At 44.6% G+C, this 25,249-nt stretch overlaps 1 protein-coding gene and 1 pseudogene across 1 annotated transcript in view; both read left to right on the forward strand.

Annotated features, from left to right (window-relative positions):
- The window catches only part of LOC143718612 (uncharacterized), a 796,762-nt gene that overhangs the window by 725,423 nt on the left and 46,090 nt on the right, over window positions 1-25,249 (forward strand). The window lies entirely within an intron of this gene.
- On the forward strand, window positions 9,751-12,599 carry LOC143718425 (G2/M phase-specific E3 ubiquitin-protein ligase-like; annotated as a pseudogene).

The raw sequence follows: 25,249 nt of genomic DNA on the forward strand, positions 1-25,249 counted from the left end.
GGAAGAGAGTTCCATTCAACCATAGCTCTATACAGCACTGTACGTTGTTTTGAGTTTGTTCTGGATTTTGGAATAATATATTTACCAATGACGGCATGCCTCGTGAGATATGTATGAACATTAGAACTCAGAGTAAGTTGCCTATACAGACAGTCAGGAGTTTTCCATACATTAATTTTGTTTATAAAGCCAAGAAGGGATGCCTTTAACCTCCTATCAACCGGTAACCAGAAGAGTTTGCCATGCATTTTGTTAACATTAGCCCTTATTGTACAGCAAAGGGCTAAACGAGCAGCTCTATTCTGAACCCTTTGTAGTTTCCCTAAATTCTTCTTTGTAGTTCCTGACCAAACCACAGAGCAATAATCTAAGTGTGATAACACTAGGGTCTGCAAAACATGTTTAGTTAAATATGGAGTTAAAAACGAATAACACCTTTTAACTACAGATATATTTCTCCCCATCTTTTTCACCACTTCTTCTATATGTCTTGACCACGACAAAGTACAGTCTAAGGTTACCCCAAGAAGCTTTGTTTCATTTACCTGCTCGACAGCAACATTATTTAGTACTAAATCCAACATTGGCCTTGTTTTAATGAACATTTAGTTTCAAATAAAATACTTTTAGTCTTGGCTATATTTAAGACAAGTTTATTCTCAGTGACCCAATTAAATACCATCTGCAACTCATTATTGAGAGCTTCAGTAATGTTTTCTAAAGCTGGTGCAGGCATATAAAGTGTTACATCATCTGCATACATAGACACAGAAGCTCTTTTACAGACCAGTGAGAGATCATTTGTAAAGATAGAAAAAAGCAATGGTCCTAATGAAGACCCTTGTGGAATCCCACATGCTACAGACCTTACCTCAGAGAAGCTTCCATTGAAATACACCTTCTGTGTTCTATCTGTCAAGTAGCTCTCTACCCATGCTAATGCAGATGGTGTAAAACCATAACATTTGAGTTTCCCTAGTAACAAACTATGGTCGATTATGTCAAAGGCAGCACTAAAATCTAATAATACTGCTCCGACAATATTTTGGTGATCAATATACTCTAACCAGTCATCTGTCATTTGTACAAGAGCTGTACAAGTTGAATGTCCTTCTCTATAAGCATGCTGGTATTTGCATAACAATTCATTCATAGTAAAATAACCTTGTATCTGGTTAAATACGATTTTTTCTAAAAGTTTACTTATAGCAGGTAACAAACTGATTGGTCGACTGTTAGAGCCAGAAAAAACAGCACGAGCATTTTTCGCTAAGGGGATTCCCTTTGCTTCTTTCCACACTTGTGGGCACACTTTCCTCTCAAGACTAAGATTAAAGATATGACAAATGGGAGTGGCAATGTGGTCTACTACCATCCTCAATAGCTTTCCATCCAGGTTGTCTGTACCAGATGGCTTGTCATTATTAATAGACAATAGTAGTTGTTTTACTTCTTCTCTTGTCACTTCTCGAAATTTAAATGAACAGTTCTTATCATTCATTATTTCTTCTGATATGCATGAATAAGTTGACTCACAGTATGATATTGGCATTTTTTGCCTTAGTTTACCAACTTTATCAATGAAGTAGTCATTAAAATAATTTGCAATGTCTATAGGTTTAGTTATAAACGATCCTTCAACTTCAATCCATGATGGGGTCAAATTACTCTTTCTACCCATGATATTATTTAAGGTTCTCCAGAGCTTTTTTCCATCATGTTTTATACAATTTATCCTGGATTCATAGTACAGTTTCTTTTTCTTTCTATTCAGGTTGGTGACATAATTCCTCAATTTACAATACATTTGCCAATCAAATACGAGTCCAGACTTCTTTGCCACTTCTTTTGCATTTTATCTTTGACCCATATATCCTTTTAATTCCTCATCAACCCAAGGAGCCCCAGCAGTTCTAACAGTCAGCCTCCTAACAGGTGCATGTTTATCCATAACTGGGACCAGCAATTTCATGAATACATCAAGTGCAGTATCTGGGTCTTTCTGTTGAATGACATCGGACCAACAGATATTTCTAACATCCTCCACATATGAATCACAGCAAAAGCCCTTGTACATTCTTTTATATACAATTTTTGGCCCCGCCTTTGGAACTTTAGTTTTCCTGGATAAGCCCACCAAATTATGATCACTAAAGCCGATCGAAATTGATACGGCTTTAGAACAGAGTTCAGCTACATTGGTGTAAATATGATCTATGCATGTGGATGATATGAGTCCCGTCTTATTAATACATTCCCTGGTTGGCTGGTTAATAACCTGAACAAGATTACAAGCCCCAGTTATAGTAAGAATTTTCTTTTTCAGTGAACAATTTGATGCAAAAAAATTAATGTTAAGGTCTCCCAGGATATAAATTTCCTTATTTTCATCACATGCCCGCTCAAACATTTCTCCCAGATCGTCAAGATACTGATTGCCAGACCCTGGTGGCCTATAACAGCATCCCATCAACATAGGCTTTAAATGGGGTAGATGAACTTGTATCCATAACATTTCAACATCACATGACATTAGATCTTCTCTGATTTTAACTGGGATGTGGCTCTGAATGTACATGGCAACTCCTCCCCCATAAACATCCCTATCCCTTCTATAGATACTATATTCCTGTATCTCTACTGTAGCATCATCAAACGTATTGTCTAAATGAGTTTCAGAAATAGCTAAAATATTAATATTATGAGACGTTAACATGTTACTTATGTCTGGAATTTTGTTTCTTAAACTAGAAATATTTATATGAGCTATTTTTAGGCCTTTCTTTGGAAATGACATTAATATATATCTAAAATGAACACACGTTCAAATATATGTAGGCCTATAGTCCATGTGAGTACTCACTCAAACCCACATTCTTAGCTGATCTCTCCATTTAGGCCCGTCGTCCTCTGGGAGGGAGAATGAACAATAAGTCTGTCATGGCGAAAGTAAGCAATGTTTCCCTTTGCTCGTTCAGCCTTCATGACCGGAACTAATTCCCTTCGCTTTATCCTTACGGCTTCAGAATAGTCCTCATTAAAGTAAATGTTCGTACCTCTCAGTTTGTTTACCCTGGTCATCACAGCTGCCTTGTCTTTCCATCTTAAAAACGTAACAATTATCGATCTGTGTCGGTTTCCTGCTGTTGTAGGATCACCCATACGACGGGCTCGTTCCACCTCGATCCGTTCTTCATTCATTTCTAACTTTTCGGCTATTATGCGGCGGACTTTGTTCTCGGTTTCTTCCTCACTCTCACGTTGCAATTCAGGAATTCCGTCAATAATAATGTTATTCCTTTTCAACCTCACCTCAAGATTGTCGATTTTCCCATCCAGTAATGGCGTCAATTCGCACACTTTGTTTATATCCCCACGTGCTTCTCGGCACATTTTAACAATCTCCTCGGTGTTCTTCTCTTGATTATCCACCTGCGCTTGTGTGTAATCCAAACTCCGTTTGTATTCTGTGACGTCTTTTACAAGATCATCAACTCGCTTATTTGTTGTTTCCATAAAAAGTTGTAAAAACGTTTTAAAGTTTTTTTCCTGAAGATCCATCATGTCCTTAAAAAAGATTTTCTGTGTTTCTAACATTTCCGTTAGAACATTCACAGTAACATATTCCTCCTCAACAGCAGACTCTTTCTGGGACTTCTTAGGAGCCATGTTCAATCTGGATCACGTAATCACTGCAGCCTGTAGCGCGATGAGATAGGGCTACATAAAAGAATGAGCAATTTTAAGTGTTGACTTCATAACAGCCGTGTTACTTACATGCACTGTAATACACAGGTTAATAATAATATAATGTAATATAAGTGTTCTCTGTTTAAGTATTGAAGTCATATTTCATTGTTCATCAGGTTCCATTAGGTGACATCTTGCATACAGCCCAGAATCTGGTGTCGATGTTGACCAACACCTTAAAGGGATACTCCACTTTTTTTGGAAATAGGCTCATTTTACAACTCCCCCAGAGTTAAAGTGTTGAGTTTTACCGTTTTTGAATCCATTCAGCCGATCTCCGGTTCTGGCGGTACCACTTTTAGCATAGCTTAGCATACATCATTGAAGTGGACAAGACCATTAGCATTTCTAAAAAAAAAATGACCAAAGAGTTTAGATATTTTTCCTATTTAAAACTTGACTCTTCTGTAGTTACACCGTGCACTAAGACCGACGGAAAATGTAAAGTTGCGATTTTCTAGGCTGATATGGCTGGGAACTATACTCTCATTCCTGCGTAATAATCAAGAAACTTCCAACGTGACCGGGACTAAGTTTGTGTAGTTTCAGTTGGCAAATTAGGTGAAGTTAGTGTATTGTTCTGTGCGATTAGCCATGGTTCTTTGCATAGTAAAGCGCTGTGATAGTAAGTCGAGGGGATACACTACCGGCGTCATGTTTCACAGAATACCAGTGTACAACAAGGAGCTAAACAATCAATGGTTGGCTGCTCTCAACATTGATCTCAAAACACCGGTAGAATCTATCAAGAAATGGCGTGTTTGCTCAGAGCATTTTGGACCAGATGACAAGAAGAAAACAAGGACAGTACGGTAATGTTACGGCGTCTAAAGGATACGGCCATCCCAACAATCTTCAGAGTACAGACAGGTCCAAGTATATTATCGTCACCCATGGCTGTAAGTATAACTATTTAATTTTTTTTGTTAGCTTGAACCACTTGATTGAAAAAGCACTGCCGACTGCCGTTGTCTTTATCTTCCTGTGAAATGCAATCAATGTGCTAGGTTTGTTCGATCATTTGTGTTGTACAGTATATAAAGTTAGTAGTTTTGCTGTCGAGTTCTGGTGAGGTAGCCTATAGTTTAATTGAAGGAAACTTGTGTAATTTTTGGTATTGTTGATCTAAAGTTTCTATAATACAAAATACTAGTGATGTCACTTTATATGCCGAAGCTTTGTAGCGTGTGCCGAAAAATCATCTCAAGCATCCTTTTCCTAAAATTGAATAGTTTGTAATATCATATTACCTACCTATGCTGTTGAAAGACATGTTTGTTGGACTTTTTTTGTTGGACACTCACTTTCGGTCGGCATAGGTTGACAAGCCCCACACTTACACCACCAGTTCAAATCTGCTCTCCTACTCCCTTCTGTCGCAGTCTGTTCAGCCATACTTTCTTGGCTTTCACGTTCCAACAGTTCATCTTCAGTGTATTCCGGTTCAAATAGATACGGTTCGGGATCTGAACCTAAGTATATGTCCTCTGAATCATCTGTCACAAATGTCTCCATGCTACAAGGAACGCTCCCTGCGTAAGCAGGTTGTCACGTTGGTTATGTTGACGGAAGGTAGCCTTTTTTTCAGGTGCTGCGTCATATCATTACGCCAGCTGCACTCATGGTACGGCAGTAAAGTTTCTTGATTATTACGCAGGAATGAGAGTATAGTTCCCAGCCATATCAGCCTAGAAAATCGCAACTTTACATTTTCCGTCGGTCTTAGTGCACGATGTAACTACAGAAGAGTCAAGTTTTAAATAGGAAAAATATCTAAACTCTTTGGTCATTTTTTTTTGAGAAATGCTAATGGTCTTGTCCACTTCAATGATGTATGCTAAGCTATGCTAATAGTGGTACCGCCAGAACCGGAGATCGGCTGAATGGATTCAAAAACGGTAAAACTTTAACTCTGGGGGAGTTGTAAAATGAGCCTATTTCCAAAAAAAGTGGAGTATCCCTTTAAGTGTTGGACAACCGAAAGTGGGGAACCAGTCCAATATCAGTGTACAGTCAGGAGAAGAAAGAAGGTCCAAGTCAAATGTGCAGTCAGTTCAGCAGGAAATGGCTAGGTGTGAGATTCAATGTAATTGTTGTTTTAATAAACTGTGTGTATTAGATTAGATTAGATTAGATTCAACTTTATTGTCATTACACAAGTACAGGTACAAGGCAACGAAATGCAGTTTGGGTCTAACCAGAAGTGCAATAGCAGCAAGTGCAGGATATACAATGGTTCCGTAAGTGCAGTACATGGATATGTACTGAATAAATATAGCTAGATATGTACTGAATATAATATACAGATGGCTATTACTATAAACAGAATTTTTACAGATATGTACAATGAACATAATATACAGATGATTATTACTATAAACAGAGTTTACAGGTGAATGTGTACTATGATTATATATACAGATGGCTATTACTATAAACAGAATGTGAGCTTAGTATACTAATGTGATATATATAGAATGTGATAATATACAGAATGTGAGCATAATAAACAGATGGTTATTACTATAAACAGGATTTTCAGATAGATATATGTAATAAGTAAGGCTAAACGAGCATTATAACAATGGATTTAAAGTAGTGCAAATTAAGTTGGACAGAAGCTATCCGAGTAAAAGTGCAATGGAAAGTAATTGCATATTACAGTTAAAGTACGGTATTGCAAATGTATATGTAAACAATTGGTACTGTAAATAAACAGTCGGCAGTGCAAATTGATATTCTAGTCAGGTGAGTAGTGCAAGATGCATATGTAAACAGTTGTTACTATGATAATAATCAGCAGTGCAAATTAACATTATAGCATTGCAAATAACAAATAACCAATAACAAAATGGAGTTAGGTGTGAGGAGGGAGAGGAGAGATTATCAGTATATGAGGGGAGTGGGATCAGTGAGGGTTAGAGTTCAGTAAAGATACAGCTCTGGGGAAAAAGCTGTTCTTTAGTCTGCTGGTCCTGGTCCGGAGGCACCTGAAACGCCTGCCGGAGGGCAGTAGAGAAAACAGTCTGTGGGCTGGGTGAGAGGAGTCCTTAAGGATGCTGCGAGCTCGGTGCAGACAGCGTTTCCTCTGGATGTGCTCGATGGCAGGTAGTTGAGTCCCAGTGATGCGCTGGGCGGTTTTCACCACCCGCTGCAGTGCCTTGCGCTCTGCAACAGAACAGCTCCCATACCACACTGTAGCACAGTTGGTCAGGATGCTTTCTATTGCACAGCGATAGAAGTTCACCAGGATAGTCGAGGAAAGCTGATTCTTCCTCAGTGTCCTCAGGAAGAAAAGGCGCTGGTGAGCCTTCCTGACCAGGCAGGAGGTGTTGGTTGTCCAGGACATGTCCGCCGAGATGTGGATTCCCAAGAACTTGAAACTGGAGACACGCTCAACAGCCATTCCATTGATGTGGATGGTGTCATGTGTGCCTCTTGACTCTTTTCTGAAGTCCACGATGAGCTCCTTCGTTTTGGTGGTGTTGAGGAGCTGGTTATTTTCAGTGCACCATGTGGCCAGGTGCTTGATCTCCTCCCTATAGGCAGTCTCATCGTTGTTGCTGATGAGACCAATCACCGTAGTGTCGTCCGCAAACTTGACGATGGAATTAGATCCCTACACAGGCTTGCAGTCGGAGGTGAAGAGGGAGTAGAGAAACGGGCTTAGCACACAGCCCTGTGGTACACCAGTGTTGAGTGTAATGGACGTGGAGCAGGTGGAGCCAGATCGAACATTCTGGGGTCTGTTGGTCAAAAAGTCCAAAATCCAGTTGCACATGGAGGTGTTGATGCCCAGGTCTCCAAGTTTGGCTATTAGCTTAGTTGGGATGACAGTGTTGAATGCTGAACTGAAGTCAACAAACAGCATGCGTGCATAGGTGTTCTTTTTGTCCAGATGTGTGAGCACAGAGTGCAGTGCCATGGAAACAGCATCCTCTGTGCTCCTATTGCTACGGTAGGCAAACTGATGTGAGTCCAATGTGGATGGTAGAGAGTCTTTTAGGTGTGCCAGGACCAGCCGCTCAAAGCACTTCATTACGATGGGTGTGAGTGCTACTGGGCGGTAGTCGTTAAGGCACTTCGGGCTGGAGTGTTTTGGCACTGGCACAATGGAAGTGCATTTAAAGCATGTTGGTACTGCTGCTTGGGCAAGAGACAGGTTGAAAATGTCTGTAAAAACCCCAGCGAGCTGCTCCGCACATGCCCTGAGTACGCGTCCAGGGATGTTGTCTGGTCCAGCAGCCTTGTGCCCGCTGATCCTGCTCAGTGCCTTGCAGACATCTGTGGAGGAGAGTGTGATTGGCGGGTGGTCTGCTGGGGATTTGAGCTTGGTGGCAGTTTCACTGTTGTCTCTTTCAAAGCGAGCATAAAAGTCATTTAGCTCGTTCAGGAAGTTGACATCAGTGGGTGCGGAGGTGGAGTGAGTGGATTTGTAGTCACTGAAGGCCTGAATGCCCTGCCACATGCGTCGAGGGTCAACGTTGGAAAAGTGTCCCTCTATCTTAAGCTTGTAGCAGTGCTTGGCCTCTTTGATGCCCCTTTTCAGATTTGCTCTGGAAGTGCTATAGGCTTGTGCATCTCCTGATCTGAAGGCAGTGTTGCGTGTCTTCAATAGGAGTCGCACTTCCCTGTTCATCCATGGCTTCTGATTTGGGTATGTGGTGATCTGCTTCTGGGTTGTAACACTGTCAATGGTGGTATTAATATAATCCAGTACAGAGGAGGTGTAGCAGTCAATGTCCGTGTGAGAGTCACTGGTGGCTTGAGAGGCAAACATACTCCAGTCAGTGTGTAGAAACCTTTCCTGGAGTGAGAAATCTGCCCCCGCAGGCCACACCTTGATGGTCTTCACTGATGGCTTCACGCGATTGATGAGAGGTGCATACTTGGGCGTGAGGAACAAAGAAAGGTGGTCTGACTGTCCCAGGTGGGGGAGGGGTGTCGCGACGTAAGCTCCAGCCATGCTTGTGTAAACATGGTCTAAAGTTTTGTTTCCTCTGGTGTGACAGGAAACATGCTGGTGAAATTTCGGTAGCACTGACTTTAAGTTTGAATGATTAAAATCACCCGCAACAATAAATGCAGCTTCCGGGTGGACGGTCTGTTGTTTACTTATGGTTGCGTGAAGTTCTTTCATAGCAAACTTGGCATCAGCATCCGGGGGAATATAGGCTGCAGTGATAATAGTGGAAGTGAACTCCCGCGGTAGATAAAACGGTCTACATTTAACCATGAGAAACTCAAGGTTCGCTGAACAATGTCTCCCAACAATAGCAGAGTTTGTGCACCAAGCTTTGTTAATGTAAATGCACAATCCACCACCTTTGGTCTTACCAGAGCCATCTAATGTTCTATCCGCCCGGAATGTATGGCGTCCCGGTAGCTCAATAGCGTTGTCCGGTATTCCGCTGTTTAACCATGTTTCTGTGAAGATTAGGACATTACAGTTCAAAAGTCTCTTGTTGCATGTGATGTTGAGTCGAATCTCGTCCATTTTGTTCAACAGCGACCGTACATTGGCAAGGAAAATGCTGGGTAAAGAGAGCCTATGTGGTGTTAGCTTTAGCTTAGCTCTTAGTCCTCCGCGCTTCCCCCGCCTTTGTTTACTATCTCGACGCCGCCTGCGAGCACTTCCGCCCGGCCACCAGTATGTCTGTACTGGTGGAATATACAGTTTGTACAGTATAATATTTTTTATTACATACTGTATATAAGTTTCATCACACATTAACATTACATCACATATATTAGTGTGCATGTGAGTGTTCTCAACTGGCTCAAAATAAAAATGAAGTCCTTTTTAGGTCATTTCCTGGATTCTTCAGAAAGGAAGTAAGGGGTAAAAAACGTTTTGGACCATATAAACGGCCACGAAAAAGCTTTTTGATGGTTGTTTTTCTCCTTGACCAACAATATGAGAAAACGCCCAAAGGAGAGACAGAATTACAACTTACACTTGCAGGACTTGGGAGAAGATCATTAACTATTACCGAAAACATGACTCATTCAGAGGTAAGATCAATAATGTAATTTTTCTTGTTTTTTTTGTGTTGGGTGAATTTCCTTACTCTGTTTTACTCTGCCTTTGATAAGTAAGCTATCAGAGGTGCTTGTTAATGCATATCCAAAACTGGCAAAAATCAACGGAGGATGGTTGCTGCACAAGTGCTCAGGTATGTAGGATCGTTTTGGATTTTATTTTCTTAACCTCTTAAAACGTCTGTGAATTGAAATCATACGCGTTTATAGATATCAGATGGATTTTATCTGTTAAATATTTTTTGTGTATTGTCTATTTCTATATTCTGTTAAATACTTTGAATCATAGGTGGAGGTGGTCAACGGAAATTGACTGTCATCCCTCCTGACCCTGATGGGTATAATAGACAGCAATTAAAAACCGTGAGCAGCAATGGAAAGAGCACAATGTATGTAGTTCCTCTGCAAGAGCAAATTGACACAACTCCATTACCACCCGATGCAAGGGAATTTGAAAAAATGCCCAAAGCCCAGTGTACACTCTGCAGCAAAATGGTTCCCCTTCAGTGCCTTCCATTACACATACAACACTGTAAGATGGAACATGTGGATCTGTGGATCTCAAGTGATGATGTAAGTCTAAGGTGTTTATTTTAGTCATCAGTGAGCTCTAAAAACAAGGTTGATGAGTTTCTGTTTTATTTCCAGTCGATGGAGAAGTCCCCAGACTCCCGACAAGAAGATAATTCAACTTCTATTGACACTTGGAAAGAGGCGTGTTTAAAAAAAAAAAAAAAAAGATCTTTTGTTTATATTTCATAAGCTCTGAAAACACAATTTTTTATGTGATTTTTACGTTTTCAGGAATTGGAAAAATCACCAGATATTGAAAGCTGTGCTTCAAATATAAATGAAGTCCGGACAGAGAAGGTGAAAAGGATATTTATTTATGTGTTTAAAAAAATACATGAATTTTCAGTTTATGCATGGTTCCTAAACAATTGTTTGTGTGTAATTTAACTCAGTATTTTAATGTCACATCAGACTGCTGAGTGTCCACTGTGCAAGAAAACCTTTGACAGTGATGTTATAGAGATACATGCAGCCAACTGTGGATTACGGTAAATTACTAAATAGTTTAGTGTCACTTATCTAATATTAATCATTTAAATGTTTCCTATCCAGCAATTTGAAATATTAAAGCATTTAATTTTTGTTTTTGTTTGTGTGCAGAACTGCAGAATATGATGATTACTTCAGTGACCCAATAAATACACTTCAAAGGTAAAAAGGGTATATTAAGAAAGTGTTTGGTTTGCTTTGCTGGTACATTTCATGTTTCGTTTCTGTTTATTTCTATTACAAAGTTCTGGTGAGATTCTCAATTGGATCGGCAGTAAAGTTGACCAAACCAACCCCTTTTCCATCTGCATTTCTCGGAATGACATCTACAACCGAGGAATGCAGCAGTGGCAGCACCAAAAGAAATCGTCACCAAAAGGCAGACTAAAGGTTACCTTTTTTGGCGAAGCTGGGGTTGACTCTGCTGCTCTTAGCAAGGAGTTCTTAACAGGTATAATTAATTTAGTTTATTATAAAATGTATGTTTTATACTTTAAAGCAGACATTTTGTCAGATCAGATTTTAAACCGGTTGTATTTTTTGTCTAGAAATGATTGCAGAGATTGAAACAAGACTTTTTATCGCTGGTGTAGATAAAAAAGGGAAAAATCCAGTCTATTGTCTCAACAGCTTGGATCGTAACTACTTCAGGTATGCAAGATTTGATCAGTTAACATTTTTCAACATGTTTCAATAAACCTTTTTGGTTGATTCAAGGTTTTGTTTTATCCACTGTGGTATGGTATTAGAAGTGCAGGAGAAATTATGGCTGTCAGTCTAGCACAAGGAGGACCACCGCCGGTTTTTTTGCGCAAGTGGTGTTTCCAATATCTTTGCTCTGGAGATTATGACAGTATACAGGTGACTACCAGTGATGTCACAGATTAGGAATTCTCCCTGCTCATTGAGAAGGTAAAATAGTAACCTGAAATGTAAGTTATATATAGTAAAGTTCAACTCTTAAAAGTAAATAAGGGATGCCAATAAGACTGTATTCTATTTCTCTGTATTTAGGTTAACTCAACAGATGACATGAGTGAGCTTACAGATGAGATTTTAAGCTGTGGATACACTGGAAAATTGTCTGCCGGCATGAAAAGCAACATAATCAGGTGCACTATACTTTCTATTCTCCTCGGAGTACAAAAAGCTTAATTTTACCTGCATTTGTAATCTTATGAAATGTATTATAGTAAATAAAGTATCACATTTATCATATAGTACATCAACATTGAGTTACTGTATTTAAAAAATATATATTGTTTAGTGTTTTAAACATTTGATGAAACCATTACATTGCCTCTAGAGCCATTGTTTTACACTCCTCTATGAGAGTTGTTCCAATGCTTAATCAGCTGAGAAAAGGCCTGCAGCTCTACGATCTCCAGAAAGTCATGGAAATGCATCCAGACTTGTGTCTACCATTGTTTGTCCCAGGGGAAAAAGATGACAGGGTAAACCATTGTGGTTCTTATGGTGTTTTCATAATGAGGACATGTTAAATGTGACAGGCATATAGAAATGCTAACACTATCTCTTTTATTTAAGGTGGATGCAGGCTTCATTCTGGAGAATTGCCACCCTGTCTTTAGTGACAAAGGTTCTGTGAAATACACTGTAACAAGGTTCAAAGTAGTGTGGTGGGAAGAAGAAGACGGGGTCGGCGAAACTGGAACTCATACGGCTTTTATTACTCAGAATAATAATACAAAACAAAAGGCGCGCACACAGCGCATTCACCGTAGCGTGGCTACAGCACAACACAGTCCACAAAACAAACTCTCTCCACGTCGATATCGGTCAGGTCTCAGCTTCTCAGCTTCTCAGGTGCGTCTCTCTCACACGAGTTCCAGTCCCTTCTCTCTCTCCAGCATTCTCCCACTGTGTGGCTTTTATCGGTCTCCCCACGCCAATCACTGAAATCAGACACAGGTGTTCATCATCTGCACTTGACCTACTTACTCACCGCACAGCTCATTGACTCGTCTCTCACTACAGACGCCGCGAGAACCACGCCACCGCCATCTGCGCCCCCGGCCTGTGGACCACCTGAAACTTAAAAGGTTGTAAAGCGAGATACCAACGGGTGATCCGCGCGTTGGTATCTTTCATGCGGTGGAGCCATTGAAGGGGAGCGTGGTCCGAACACAGGGTGAACTCCCGGCCCAGGAGGTAGTAGCGAAGGGTGAGGACAGCCCATCGGATGGCCAAACACTCCTTTTCAATGGTGCTGTACATCGTCTCTCTCTTAGAAAGCTTCCGACTGATGTACAGCACCGGCCATTCCTCTCCCTCCACCTCCTGGGACAGTACCGCGCCCAAACCCCTGTCCGAAGCGTCCGTCTGTAGGATGAAAGGGAGAGAAAAGTCAGGAGCATGTAAAAGCGGTCTACCGCACAGAGCAGCCTTTATTTGGGTAAAAGCCTGCTGGCACTGTTCCGTTCACTGGACCGTATCTGGAGCCCCCTTTTTAGTTAGATCAGTCAGCGGGCTAGCGAGGTCCGAATAATTAGGCACAAACCTCCTATAATATCCCGCTAGCCCCAGGAACTGTCTAACCCCCTTTTTGGTCTTAGGACTCGGACAGGTTGCAACGGCTGCTGTCTTATCAATTTGGGGACACACCTGTCCGTGACCTAAGTGGAAGCCCAGATACTTTACCTCCACCCGCCCAATTGCGCACTTCTTTGGGTTGGCGGTGAGCCCTGCCCTTCTCAGCGTTTTTAGGACAGCACGCAAATACTGCATATGCCGCTGCCAATCATTGCTATAGATGATAATGTCATCTAGATAGGCAGCCGCATATGCAGCATGCGGCCGGAGAATTCTGTCCATCAGACGCTGAAAAGTCGCAGGTGCCCCGAACAAACCGAAAGGAAGCGTGACGAACTGGTGTAATCCGAACGGCGTGGTGAAAGCTGTTTTTTCTTTGGACATTGGAGATAAGGGGATCTGCCAATACCCCTTCGTTAAGTCCAGTGTCGAGTAAAAGCGAGCAGAACCCAGCCGATCAAGCAATTCGTCAATCCTCGGCATTGGATAAGCATCGATTTAGACACCGCGTTCACCTTTCTATAGTCCACACAGAAACGAATCGAGCCGTCAGGTTTAGGAACTAAAACTATCGGGCTCGCCCAATCACTGTTGGACTCTTCTATTACCCCCATGTCGAGCATTGTCTCTAATTCGGTCTGAACCGTTTTCTTTTTGTGTTCAGGTAAACGATACGGGCGGCAACGCACAGCGACCCCCGGATCTGTCTCAACGTGGTGCTGAATGAGATTCGTTCGACCAGGTAGGGGCGACAACACATCTGCAAATTCTGCTTGTAACTTCTTAATGTCAGTGAGCTGGGAGGGTGAGAGGTGGTCTCCAGCAGGAGCCAGAGCGAGTGATTGAGGTTTTATATTCGCTTCTGGCCTGAGATCCTCCTCTCCGCTCACGACCGTCGCCAGCATCACTGCTTCAGCCTCAACCCATTTTTTAAGAAGGTTGAGGTGATAAAATCTGACGTCCCCCGCCCCTATCTGTTCGAATTACCTCATAGTTGAGATCACCAACCCGCCGTGTGACCTCAAAGGGCCCTTGCCACTTTGCGAGTAATTTCGAGCTGGACGTGGGGAGTAATACAAGTACCTTATCTCCCGGTGAGAATTGACGGAGTCTAGCCCCCCTATTATACTGCTGTCTCTGTCTCTCCTGGGCCTGTAACAAATTCTCCAAGGATAGCCGCCCCAATGTGTTGAGTTTTGTTCTCAGGTCCAGGACATACTGAATTTCATTTTTACTAGCGGACGGTCCGTCCTCCCAAGTCTCCCTCAGAACGTCTAACACCCCGCGGGGCTGACGACCGAAGAGAAGCTCGAAAGGGGAAAACCCCGTGGAGGCTTGGGGGACCACGCGTACAGCAAACAACAGGGGTTCTAGCCATTTATCCCAATTTTTGGCGTCTTCATGAACGAACTTACGAATCATGGCTTTAAAGTACGATTAAAGCGTTCCACCAGCCCGTCCGTTTGTGGGTGATAGAGGCTGGTGCGAATCGATTGAATGCCCAGTAACTCATAAAGTTCGCGAACCGTTCGTGACATAAACGCCGTGCCTTAATCGGTGAGGATCTCCTTAGGGATCCCCACCCGGGAGATTAATGAAAACAGCGCGCTCGCCACACTCTTAGCCGAGATATTGCGAAGCGGGACTGCTTCCGGGTATCGTGTTGCGTAATCCACTAAGACTAACGCAAAACTATGCCCTCGTGCCGACCGTTCTAATGGCCCGATGAGGTCCATGCCAATTCGTTCGAAGGGGACTGTAACAATGTTCATGGAAGAAGGAGGCGGGAACCGGCGAACAATCAAAATCTATTTTATTAAAAATAAAATAAACAAACCAAAATACCGCCAGCAGCCCCTCGCGGACGACTGCTGGCTACCGAAAATAAATAGAACTGCGAGCAGCCCCTCGCGGACGACTGCTGGCTAAAGTAAAATACAAAAACCAAACACAACTAAAATACAGGCCTGTTCCTCTCTCGATCATTAATGTCGTCGCTCCCCCTTTATGCTTCCGCTCCTCCGTGAGAGATGCGAGACCGGTGTGCTATACAGGTGTTGCTCATTAGCAATCGCACCACCGGCCTCGCGCCGTTCTCTCACGTCCCTCGGCCGTCCCTCGCCACATACCCCCATCGCCCCTCACAGGCCGGGGGGCACCCACGAGCCTGTGCCTACTCCCCCCCGGCGGCGGCGATCCCTGGGGGGTATGGGGGACCCCTGGGGGACCGACAAGCCGAGGGAAACGGAGACGGAAGCATGAGGAGCGACAGATCGAGAAAGGGTAGAGAGGGAAAAAAAACAAAAACAAAAAACATGGTCAGGTTCCCACAACGCGCTGCCATCATGGTCCTCCACCAGCTGGGCGATCTCCTCCGCAGTGCCTGGCGGTGACGCTGGGTAGCCCTCGATGGACGGCTCGACACTCCTCCGCCGCCCGGTGGACGGCGACGGCTCCTTGGGATCTAGGGCAGACGGCAGGAGTCCCCCGCTCCCTGCTCCTCCCCTTTGCTGGTGGACGGCAGCAGGCTCCGGCCCACGGCGAGCGGCGGCGACTCCCCCGCTCCCTCCTGGACGGCAGCAGCCCCTCCAACTCCCAGGCGGCCGATAGCGAGCTCGGCCGTCCCCCCGGCAACTCACTCCAGCGCACCGCCTCGAGCGTCCATGGCCGTGAGTCCCCCGCTCCCTGCTCCTCCCCTGCCCGGCGGATGGCAGCAGGCTCCGGCCCACGGCGAGCGGCGGCGACTCGCGCACCATGCTCGATGGCACCGCGGATTCCCCACAGCGGCGAGGACTCTCTGACAGCGCGTTCCTCCCTCTTCCCGGGTTTCGGCACCAGTGTAACAATGCTCAGGGAAGAAGGAGGCGGGAACCGGCGAACAATCAAAATCTATTTTATTAAAAATAAAATAAACAAACCAAAATACCGCCAGCAGCCCCTCGTGGACGACTGCTGGCTACCGAAAATAAATAGAACTGCCAGCAGCCCCTCGCGGACGACTGCTGGCTAAAGTAAAATACAAAAACCAAACACAACTAAAATACAGGCCTGTTCCTCTCTTGATCATTAATGTCGTCGCTCCCCCTTGATGCTTCCGCTCCTCCGTGAGAGATGCGAGACCGGTGTGCTATACAGGTGTTGCTCATTAGCAATCGCACCACCGGCCTCGCGCCGTTCTCTCACGTCCCTCGGCCGTCCCTCGCCACAGGGACCTGCATCAGCGGAAGGGGGCACAAAGGTGCTTTTGGGTTTGCCGGTGGATTAACCAACTGACATTCACGACAAGACGCACACCACCTGCGCACATTCTCGTGAATGCCCGGCCAAGAATCGGGCCATGAGACGGTTTAGTGTCGCCGTTTGCACTAAATGTCCGGACATTGGATTACAATGAGCATGAAAAAGCATTTCCCGGCGGCTCTTCGGAACTAACAACTGTGTTGTATCTTCTTTTGACTGGGCGTCCTGGGCCACCCGATACAACCTGTCTTTAATCACGCAAAAATAGGGGTAAGAGAGCGGTTGATTAGGCTGGAGTACCTGACCGTCGATAGAGCGGACCTTATCAAATGCATGTTTTAGCGTCTCATCCTGGGACTGCTCTAGGGGAAAATCATCGCGCTCAGAGAGAACAAATCTCTCTAGAGAGCTCTCTTCCCCTACACCAATACCCAGAGGCCCCGGTAGAGCATCTCCCACCTGAACCACCGCTGTCTTCCCCTTCTGGTTCTTTCCCCAAGAGGCATCCGCGCATAAAACCCCCAATAACTTCCCAAAGCCTGGCCAATCCGTTCCCAGAATTATCGGATGCCGGAGGTGTGGGTTAACTGCCACCTCTACACTATGTTTTTGTCCCTAAATAGAATCGCCACAGACATTAAAGGATAACTCACCACCACCCCGTGAACACACCGAACCTTAACCATGCGGCTTTTATCCAATACCCCAGACTGAATCAGGCTTTGATGAATGGAGGTTTGGTTACACCCTGAATCCACCAAAGCCTGATAAGTACCCCCCTTGACACTCACAGGTATCTGGTACAGGCCAGCTTGATCGGGGGCGGCCCGTGGCGCGTCGGGGACCCGAACCAGCGTCCCCACCTCCATCACTGGACACCGGTCAATAAAGTGTCCCGGGTCCCCACAGCGCCAACAGGCCGGCCCAGGCTTTACCGCTGTTCCAGCGGCGGGAAGTGGGGCAAGGGATTGACGTGGGGAGGGCGGTGCCACCGGAGCCAGGGTGGAAAAATCCCCAGCAGGCATCCCCCTCGGAGCGGCCCTCCCGGGGGAACTGGTGTCCCCTGACCATCCGGACCTCCACCTTGGCGCTGGTCTGGGCGCCAGACCTCCTCGAGACCTGGGAAGGGGAACAGGTTTGGCAGAGGGGGAAGAGAGAGAGGATGGAGACAGAGAGGGAGAGAGAGAGACAGTCGGTAGGGGCTCGCCGACCCCAGAGCAAGCCACCATGTGATCTTCCGCCCGTTGGATGGCCTGGTCCAGCGACGTCGGGCGGTGGCACTGGACCCATTGTGCAGTCTTCTTGGGCAGCTTTCCAATAAACTGCTCCAGTACCACCTGGTCGATAATCTTCTCGACGTCGCTTCCCATGGCCATCAGCCATCTGCGGCAGGAGTCCCGGAGCTGTTGCCCCATCACGAAGGGCCGGCCGGACTCCTCTAGGGTCAAGGACCGGAAGCGTTGCCGGTGCTGTTCAGGGGTCCGGCCACCCGCTGAAGAATGGCGCGTCGTAGATCTTGATAGACCAGGAGATTCGAGACTGGCAGTATGTGGGCTGCAATCTGCGACTCACCGGATAGAAGCGGGATGAGACGCAGGGGCCAGTCTCCTTTGGGCCACCCCCGGGCCTCGGCCGACCTTTCAAACAGGTCCAGGAACGCCTCCGGTTCGTCTTGTGGACCCATCTTCCCCAGGGTGAGCGGCGGGGCCGAGGCCGACTCTTGAGAGGGGGTGGCTGGAATCTCCCGGTCTAAACAGCTCCGGAACAACTCGCGGTCTTCCTGCTGGCCTTGGAGCAGCATCCGGAAGCGCTGCTCATGCTCGTCCTTTACGCTCAGCAGGGCTTGATGTTGTTACCTTTGAAGAGCCGCGAGTGATTGGATGATCTCCGCAAATGGCGATGCTGACGGGTTCTGCATGGCGGCGGCAGTCTCCTTCTTCCCGGGTTTCGGCACCAGTGTAACAAGGTTCAAAGTAGTGTGGTGGAAAGAAGAAGACGGGGTCGGCGAAACTGGAACTCGTACGGCTTTTATTACTCAGAATAATAATACAAAACAATAGGCGCGCACACAGCGCATTCACCGTAGCGTGGCTACAGCACAACACAGTCCACAAAACAAACTCTCTCCACGTCGATATCGGTCAGGTCTCAGCTTCTCAGGTGTGTCTCTCTCGCACGAGTTCCAGTCCCTTCTCTCTCTCCAGCATTCTCCCACTGTGTGGCTTTTATCGGTCTCCCCACGCCAATCACTGAAATCAGACACAGGTGTTCATCATCTGCACTTGACCTACTTACTCACCGCACAGCTCATTGACTCGTCTCTCACTACAGACGCCGCGAGAACCACGCCCCCCACACCACATACACCAAAGAAGTAAATGTAATGAACTTTTTCCAGGATTTCCTACAGGAAGTTGAGGATCGTGGTATGTATTATCATAATAGCACAACATACTTACTGGAATAAAAAAAGATGAACAGAACTTTAAGCCTCCCTCCCTCCCTCCCCGTTTTTAAGACGGTGAAGCTGAACAAATGACTGCAGGTAAAGTTATGCAGTGGATGACAGGCCAGAGACACAAGCCTATTCTCCCCAGTGACCAGAAGGAGTTCAACATCACTGTGAAGTTCAATCACGACTGTGACACAAAACACACTGTGTGTTTTCCAACTGTAAGCGCAAGTACTCGCACAATTACGTTTCCTACAGCTCACCTGAAAACACTGAATGAATTTAAAAACATAATGGAAATAGCTATGAAATATGGGGAGTCATTTGACAATGTTTAAATGTATTTGGTGGGGAAAGCATGTTGAAACAGCAACGTTCAGCTTCTCTTTGAATCACTGTTTATTGGCATAAGTAAAACTGTTCCTTTGACAATATTTGTTGAAAGAATTTTCATGTTAAAGAAACAACTCAAAATAATTAACTGTTCTGAATTTATTTACAGATTAGTTTTCATAATTCATTAATTGTGCTGCTTTGTTACAGTTGTCAAAATATATACGCAATTTGCTAAATAAAATGTTTACAATGGTCTCACACAGTTATTTGTGTATATTAAAGACTTTCAAAATATTGAACCAAAGATGTATAAATATCTCTGCCATAACAGTCAGATGTTGCAAGAGGATTAAAGATGGATTTTACTGTTTCCATCAGAGCAGGAGTGAGTGGGCACTCAATTTCTGGAACATGAACTCCAACATTATCTTCTGTCACACTATCAAACGTCTCCCAGTCTGTTCCAAACAGTTCCAAATTCTTAAATGAAATTTTAAAAAAATTACTTTAATTTGACAGTATAACTTGAATGCATAGAAAATCAATTAAAAAAACAAACCTGAAAACTCTCTTCATTGTCTCCAGATGAGTTGTGCATGTGTCCCATTATCCACATCTGGTTTGGGGTGAGCCCATTTTCAGACCGTAATGGATGATTGTCCCAGCCTTCAGAAAAACTGTGGAGGTTACACTTCAGACGTGGGAGGAAGACATAATGTGCACAAAACACATGAAGGGAATCTGACAAGTCCAACAAGCCATCTTCCTCAAGGCTGTGTAGCGACAATGACTTGTTTTGGGGAAATTATTAGCTTAAATGGGGAATAATATTCATCAGATCATGAATATTCATTGTCTACATACATTAAATTATCCCAAATAGGGAATAGACTAAACCTCACCGTATATGAACAATTAACACAATTGTTCATATTAATTATTAATATAGGTCGGTAAAATCATATAAATTATGCGAGTAAATTTTGATATGATTCAAGTTCAGTTATCACACAACCTGTCCGTCCAGCGGACGTGGAGGAGAAGACTTCCTTTATCACAATTTACTAGCCGGTACACAACGAAAACACACTTTCCTGATTACCGGCTAGTAAATTGTGATAAAGGAAGTCTTCTCCTCCACGTCCGCTGGACGGACAGGTTGTGTGATAACTGAACTTGAATCATATCAAAATTTACTCGCATAATTTATATGATTTTACCGACCTATATTAATAATTAATACGAACAATCGTGTTAATTGTTCATATACGGTGAGGTTTAGTCTATTCCCTATTTGGGATAATTTAATGTATGTAGACAATGAATATTCATGATCTGATGAATATTATTCCCCATTTAAGCTAATAATTTCCCCAAAACAAGTCATTGTCGCTACATATTATGGTGGAGAATGCGGGCATTTTCAAACTTCATTTTTGGGACCAATATTCAGATTCATATTCATGTGTGTTTTTGAGAGTTTAATATTGCGTACGTGCGTCTGCATTGTGTAACGTTATAGTCGACTCAAAAGCCATGCCACACCGATAGTGCTGGAAAGAGGTCTAAAGCATTTCTTTTTAACACTACTGGATGTGATGAAAACTGCCGTCACAATATTTTAAAAGGCCGAGGTTAAGGAAAAGAAAAACATTTCTTTCGTTTGCCTGTGGTACGTTATATTGTTCGAAGTCCTGTTTGAACGAAGAAATCTTCACTCAGGCGTATTACCAGTATATTTTGTGTACTGCGGGAGCGAGAATCCTCCCGTCAGTAAAAGATCTTTATTTCATGTCGTTAGCAACGATAATTTCGGGTTTTAAAACTGGCTTAGCTACCCGGTGAAAATCCCGTTTCATTTTATGTGCAGACTGAGCACAAAGAGATCCGCCATGATCTTCGTATATACTTGTGGAATGTGTGTATACTTGTGTCGTGTAGAAACCTGTGCGTGAGGAAACTTTGGATTTCCTTAACAGGCGTGCGTCAGTTTCAAATTACTACACTCGTGAGTTTGGCTCGCGTGAGCGCAACACCGCCACCGCGTGGGCAATAGCAGGTAGGACCTGCTACCCATTGCTTCCCTTCCGGTTGTGCTTTCCTCCAAATTTACTGCGATGATTGTTGAATAAGCTGCCTAAATACATACGTGCATTTACAGCGTGCTAGTTCGTTAAAACAATCCTCCTTTTGGGCTGAGACTTTTTATTTTAAGTACAATTCACGGAAGTGAATTGTGGCTTGAGTCATAGGATTCCTCAGTCCAAATCACTGATAATTCACGTGGAGAGAGACAGACGCCCCCTCGCGGCGGCACTACTCCAGGTCAGCTATCACTCTTCTGCTCAAACTCACTCTTTCTACCCTTCACTATTTCTATCTGTCTCGATGACTCTGTTCTGTTTTATTTTTATTTTTAACTTCAGTAGTATGGTGATTTATTATCAGAAATAATTCTGATTCCTCTACAAAAACAAAACTCTTGTTTCTCCTTCCCCATTGTATCTACAGCTGATTTGAAACAATTATTATTATTTTTTTTTTAAATTTTTAAAAAAAAAATTTAAAATTTTTTTTTTTTTCTCCACTATAAATTTCTCACATTTCAGTCATTGATAGCCCCCCTGAAAAGAAAGACGCCACCTGGTGGCAGACACTCTTCTCAAGCCAGCTATCAGCCTTCTTCTGAACTTAAACTGTATGAAATCATTTTCAGTTATGCTTTTCCCGAGGATTATTTTATAATCATTACGAATGACTTCAGTGTTGTTACGATTATTATAAGAAATCAGTCTAATCCTCTTTCAATCTCCCCCAGGCTCATTTGGATTTGAGTCAAACCAATTTTAAATTTAAATTTAAATTGTGTCAAACAGTCCAGGTGAACCACATAGAGGAAGTGCGCCCCCTTGAGGCTCCAAAACCCACTACAGCGGCCTACCGCTCCCATTTCCGGCTTCCACCTGCATTGAGTTATTGCTAACTTCCAATCGGGTTAGGTTATTTTTCAATAACTACTATCCTGTCTAAAATATTTCTGTGCTATCATCAGTTGGCAAAAGCCGTTCATCCTTTAATTTAGTTTTCCTTTCCAGGTAAATTAGTTTTCTCTTCAAAGTCATTTTTGTTACTACCTTACCCCTCTTCAGGTTTATTGTAGTTTCTGTTTTACATAACTAAATTACTCAATTTGGTTTAAGCAAGGAAAATCTTAATTCACTTTAAGCTCCCTTGTTTGTTCCATTTTGCTTGTTGTACAGGTAAAAACCTCAGCATCTGCGGTGGATTGTGGGAGTCCTGGTTGATCTCGGTGGGCGAGTCTGCTGACTGGTGTCGCCGACACTGACCGTGCAGTGACTCTCGAGTTTGTTTATCTCTGCCACGGGTTGCGGCACGCAGTAAGTGACATCAGCAATCTGGTGCTTTGTAGGGTCAACCATCAAGCCATCGCGCAAGTCAATTGTCGGGAACGGTGCACAAACCACAGGCGAAACCGCCAAGCCAGTTCGCTGGTGGGTTCTGGGCCCCGCCCACCTTTGCAGTGCGGTCGGCCGGTTGATACCTCGGAGATTACCAGGTTGTGTTTACATGTCAAGCGCTGTTTGAGAGGGCGTAACCGTGACCAGAGCAACGAAGAGCCCGTAATCACGGCGGTCAAGGGTTTGGCGGCACTGGAAAGTTCGACCACACTTGCTGGGTCCAGCTGGGTTCGACCTCAGTTCACCTCAGGTAAAAAAAACTGATTTTGATAAAATCCTGACACTTAATATAAGCCACAGAATATCAGACATTCCCCCGGATAGATTTTCTAAGCGTTTGGTTTACCTCTTTCCCCCTAAGACACACCCTCTTAGTTCTTAGAGGTTACGCTACAAAGCAGGTCAATTCACTTAGGTGTTATTTTCACTGCGATATTTTGATTTTGCTTTCCCCTCTCGATCTTCTTTTCCTTTGTTTTGTTTTGCTCTGTTGTGATTTGTTTCTTTCAGTTCACCAAGAGACCCCAAGGAAGTTAAACAATAAGAGTGACAACCAGGCAGTCTCTATTTTCGGGTCCCACGCTGACCCGCATAAATTGACCCGCCTAACTGTCTATGGCAGTCAGCCAAAATTTCTATAGACGGCACGGCCGTACTACGGCTCGTTAGCCTCAAAAACAAAACAAAAGCTTGCATTGGCCCTTTTTGTGTGTGTTGTGTTTGTCTCGCCCTACAGTGAGCAAAAATGTCACACGCTTCCAGTCCTGCGGCCCATTGGAGCAATCTGGATGCTTGGTTAGGAGCCATGACAACCGGCTGCCTGCCCAAGGACGCTGGCGACCCAAAACCCCTGACCCGACAGGAACTGGACGCCGAAGTAGACCAGCTAATGTCCAACGACCCCACGCAGGCCTACAGCTAAAAGGAATGGAGCTGGATAATCGGAAGCCTAGTTCACAACTTAGTGGCACAGGCACGCTTGGCGGAGGAGGACAACGCCAATCTGGAAAAGGAAATTGCAGGACTAAAGACTCAACTAAAGGAGGCCCGCAAAAAGAAGGACCACACACAGAAACGTCTGGATCAGCTACTTCTGGAGGCTGAAGCCAAGGACGAAACGCGCCCAGAATTACGAGAGGAAGTGGAAAGACTGCAAAAGGCCTTGGAGGATCTGCGCACGGACTCGGACAAGAGGTTGCAGTCGGAAAAACGGACCATGGAGGAACTCCAGGACAAACTGCAACATGGCGACACTCTGTTGAAAAGAGCAGAGATTGAGTTAAAGGACAGAGAGGCCAAAGCCAAGGCCTGTGAAAGACATTTGCAAGCAGCCCGAGCTGAAATTAACGAGCTTGTCCAACAGAGACAAGATCTAAAAGATGAACTTGACATTGTCCACAGAGAACTGAAACATTCTTAAAGACTGCAGGGCAACCTGGAGGGGGGAACACCCATCACTCAGTTTCCCCTTACCAGCGAGCCTGCACGTTTCAGCCAATCCCCCAAAGCTGAAGGAGGGGAAGCAAGCCCACGGCGCGACACCACTCTAGCCAGCCGCTACGAGCTCCCACCAATTGAAGAGGAGCAGGGCCCCAGACCGAAGGGTAGGGCCATCGGTCACCACACGGCCCCCAAAGAACTGGACAAGCTTGCTAGAAACATCCCGACCTTCACTCCCAATCCAGCAGGAGGTCACAATGTACACTCTTATTTAAAAGACATTGACTTTCACTTACAAACTGTGGACAACGTCACTACTTGGGATAAGTTGTATCTTCTCAGGATCACTTCAAGCCGTGACGTGAGAAGCTTCCTAGACCGCCAACCAGACACCGTCAAGATGGACTACCAGCAATTGCGGCAAGCTCTGATTCGTGAATTCTCCGATCCAGAATCAGACCAAGGTATCATAGCGGCAATGGACCTGAAACAAGCCCGGCTCGAAACGCCACAAGCGTATTACGGCCGCCTCCTACAAGCCTACTTCGGATCACGCAATGAGCCAGGCATGGAAGAGGACTGGAATTTCAAGACCCTGTTTCTGCGGAATCTCCACCCTACCCTCTCCCATCATCTGGGAGTCTTGGCTGAGCCAAGGACTATGTCAATTCAACAATTGCGTGACCTGGCTCACAAAGCATACACCAAACAAAGAACTATCTCTGAAAAGACTGTGAGAAACGCCACGATCTGCCCCGTCTCTGAGCACCGCTCAGAGCTGCCCCTAGAGGGCGCACAGCACCCCACTTACAAACCTGTCAACAGAGATTCAAGACCGTTTCAGGCCAGCAGAGGTCAGCGCGGTCGTGGGGGTGCTCGCCCAAGGCAACAGAAC

This window comes from Siphateles boraxobius, unplaced genomic scaffold, assembly GCF_051911475.1.
Source record: "Siphateles boraxobius isolate OS27281-9 unplaced genomic scaffold, OSU_SipBor_1 61, whole genome shotgun sequence".
Lineage (NCBI taxonomy): Eukaryota > Metazoa > Chordata > Actinopteri > Cypriniformes > Leuciscidae > Siphateles > Siphateles boraxobius.